The sequence below is a fragment of the Orycteropus afer genome, unplaced genomic scaffold, assembly GCF_000298275.1.
Source record: "Orycteropus afer afer isolate SDZICR_OR568_19922 unplaced genomic scaffold, OryAfe1.0 scaffold00019, whole genome shotgun sequence".
In the NCBI taxonomy this organism is placed as follows: Eukaryota; Metazoa; Chordata; class Mammalia; order Tubulidentata; family Orycteropodidae; genus Orycteropus; species Orycteropus afer.
Window position 1 is genome coordinate 6,497,411 of NW_006921606.1, and position 3,871 is coordinate 6,501,281.

General features: G+C 42.6%; 1 protein-coding gene and 1 non-coding gene across 2 annotated transcripts in view; both read right to left on the reverse strand.

Moving 5' to 3' along the window:
- LRRC28 (leucine rich repeat containing 28) overlaps positions 1–3,871 on the reverse strand; it is a 375,800-nt gene that overhangs the window by 90,932 nt on the left and 280,997 nt on the right. The gene's annotated exons all lie outside the window — the stretch shown is intronic.
- On the reverse strand, positions 3,385–3,487 carry LOC122152197. The gene has a single exon (XR_006164441.1). It is a non-coding gene; the product is annotated as a U6 spliceosomal RNA (small nuclear RNA).

A 3,871-nucleotide genomic window follows, 5' to 3' on the forward strand; every position in this document is an offset into this window, starting at 1 on the left:
AATCAAGATCCCTATGGACTAAATTATGACATAGTGCTGGGGAGCTGATATCCCTTTGAGGAAGAACTGTGAAAGTATATTGTTGGCCTTGCCAGCTGAAGGCAAACTGCTTCTGATGGTCCTTTGAAATTGGTATTGAGAAAAAGGCACTGGCCAGATCAACAGCTGCAAACCAAGTACCAGGAGATGTACTAATTTGCTCAAGCAATGAAACCACATCAGGAAAAGCAGCTGCAATTGAAGTCACCACCTGATTAAGTTTATGATAATCTACTGTCATTCTCCAAGATCCATCTGTTTTTTGCACAAGCCAAATAGCTGAATTAAATGGGGATGTGGTGGGAATCACCACCCCTGCATCTCTCAAGTCCTTGATGGTGGCATTAATCTCTGCAACTCCTCCAGGGATACAGTATTGCTTTTGATTTACTATTTCCGCAGGTAGAGGCAGTTCTAATGGCTTCCACTTGGCTTTTCCTACCATAATAGCCCTTCTCTCCACAAGTCAGGGAGCCAATGTGGGAATTTTGCCAATTGCTCAGTATATCTATTCCAATTATGCATTCTGGAACTGGGGAAATCACTATAGGATGGGTTCAGGGACCCACTGGACCCACTGTGAGATGCACCTTAGTTAAGACTCCATCAATAACTTGACCTCCATATGCCCCCACTCTGACTGGTGGGCCACAGTGATGTTTTGGGTCTCCTGGAATTAGTGTCAGTTCAGAGCCAGTGTCGAGTAATCCCCAAAAAGTCTGATTATTTCCTTTTCCCCAATGAATAGTCACTCTCGTAAAAGGCCTCAGATCCCTTAGGGGAAGGCTGGGAGAAAGACTGAAATTATAAATTTTTTTAATGTAGTGGGGTCTTTCCTCAAAGGGACCCAGCCTCTCCTTCATTCAAGGGGATGTGAGTCTGTAAACTGACTCAAGTCTGGGAATTCACTGAGAGGCCATGACTCTGTATTCTGGCAATTCAACATAGGCTGCTGATCACGTGACCTAGAAATCTTCTGTCTATACAGATCAAGTAAATACTTAGTAGGTTTGCCATGTATTTCACTACCAGGAACACCATGTGCAAGTAGCCAATTCCATGATTCCACACGAGTCAGACTATTCTGATTACTATTCTGACTCTGCTGTCCATTATGGTAACCATGCCCACCTTGCCTTTCTTGATTAACTCCTGCCACTTGGCCCCTACTACCACGAGGTCCAGTCAGCCCCATTGTAGTTAAGTGTCTTAGTTCAATTAGGGCAGTTCCCACTGTCAAATCTGGCTTACATAAAATAGCAATCAGTCTTCAAGGATGCTGGAGTTCCCTTCACAAATTTATTCCTCACCGTACTGGTGAGAGGCAGAATGGACTCTCCATTTCTGGCTCTAGGGGTCTAATCTGATAAATGCATTCTAACAGGCCAATTTCCCTCTGGATACCTTCTTCTACATTATACCAAGTCACGTGATAAATAGGCAGGTCTGGTACTTCAACTTGACTTAAGGTAGGCCACAGCCTAATCCATGCTTCAGTAAGCCAACCAAATAAACTATTAGATTCTTTCCTAACCCACTGAGCTGAAACACTGAATGAAGAATCCGTATTTAGTGGGCCTAAATCAATAAACTCAGACTGATCCAATGTTACATTCCTTGCACCATTATCCCACACCCTCAGTAGCCATGCCCATACATATTCTCCAGGTTTCTGTCTGTACATGTTAGCAAAATCAAGTAGGTCTTTTCAAGTGTAGCATACCATCTCCTCAGTCACACTTTGTATTTCACCTTTTGGGGTTCACTTGGACTTAACTTTAGTTATAGGTCTAGTAGCAACAATGGGTAGTTGGGGCAGTTCCTGACAACATTCAGCAATGTCTTCCATGGCCTCTGCCTCAGGCAATGACCCAGCAGGAACAGCCAGGTTAATCCCATCAAACCAAGGTGGAGGGGATAATAGGTTTACAGTAATCCCTTCAGATGGGAGGGATTCAACAGAATTTACAGGCTCCATATCCTGATCTTCCTGGCTATCTGCCCATATGTCCCCATTCCAGGTTTCAGGATCCCATTTTTTCCCAATCAATGCCCTCGCTTTAACTTCAGACACCATTCTGGGTTGGTAATTTAATTGGTGTTGTAATTCAGCCACGCTTATAATAAGACTCTGGATTTGGTTCTCGGCAATATCAGCTCTGTTACTAGAAGAAACAAGGCTTTCTTTCAGAGCACAACTGGAGACACTGAGGTCTTTTATGCGGTGCTTAAGCTGTGACTCAGCAGCCCTGAGCTCATCTCTCTCTTTCACCACTTTGTCTAGTGTAAGTAGGACCAACCAACCAGCTTTCTTATACTCCTCATGCTAACAAAATTGCAGAAAAGTACCAAATATGCAATCACCCAGAGTCTCACTTCTCACAAGTACTTGATCTATTGATGGTGCTATTTTGCATATTAATGTTGCCACTTCATGCCACAGATTAGCAGGGCCCTGTTTACAAACAGAGGGAGGGTCACAGTGTCTTTACAATTAATCACATTGAAGAACCAATTTAGGAAGCCCATCCTTATGATTTTGTCTCTCTAGAACCACTCTCAGTACCAAATGTGTTAGACTGGGTTCTCTAGAGAAACAAAACCAGTAAAGCTTATATATAGAGAGAAAGGGAAATTTATCTTAGGAAAATGGCTCACACACTTATAGAAGCTGGCAAGTCCAAAGTTCTTAGATCAAATGTCAAGCTGGAGGCTTTTCCTGACTCACGCAGCTGCAGGGGCTGAAAAGCTCAAGGTTGGCAGGCAGTATACTAGCTGTTGACTCCAATGAATGACAAATCCAAGATCTCCAGGCCGAACGGTGGATTGTTCGCTCATGGACAGTTGCAGGCAGCACAATAGAAACTCCATCCACAGAAGATTGTCTCTTTTCTCAGGATATCCATAAATATACTGGAAGAAGGCAACACCCCTAGGGAAACCCCCTTTCAACGGATTGGTTGCTCAAAACATATACATCTGATCCCATCACTGGAAAAATCCACATCACAATTGCTTAAACCACACAGAACTGTGATCCAGCCAAGTTGACACACAGCTCTAACCATCACAAGACCCCAGTTGCTACTCACCACAACAGGCTGTGGAACAAGATTTTTATATATTTTGTTGTGCCAACTGAGTCTGATGTCCCCCAATACTATGGTCCTGGGTCAGTAGATCTGGTGGATCTCTCTCCCAGTGTCTGGCTATCTATGAAGGATTGCTCTATGTCTGTTTTTTTGTTGCTTCTGTAATGATTGTGGGTATTTTGTATCACTATCTCTCCAATATTAGCCTCAGCTGAATCTATCATTGGTCTAGAGTATAGTCCTGTTGACTGAAAAAAATATTGAACGCTTCATGAATGTGCATGTCGTCCTTGCACAGGGGCCATGCTAATCTTCTCTGTATTGTTCCAATTTTAATATATGTGCTGTCAAAGCAAGCGTGCTAATTAACTGTTAATGTTCAAATTTACGCACCAACCCTAAATCCAAAGATGAAGGAATTGAAGATTTTTACCAAATTCTGCAGTCTATAATTGACCAAATATGCAATCAAGATGTATTGATAACTGCTGGTGATTGGTATGCAAAAATTGGAAACAAAGAAGAAGCATCAGTAGTTAAAAAATATGGCACTGGTGACAGAAATGACATCAGAGATAGCATGCAGAATTTCGCAAGACCAATGACTTACTGTAAATACGTTTCTTCAACAACATAAATGTCGACTATACGTGTGGTGCTGGCGAAGAATGCTGAAAGTACCATGGACTGCTAAAAGAACTAACAGATCTGTCCTGGAGGAAGTGCAGCCAGAATGCTCC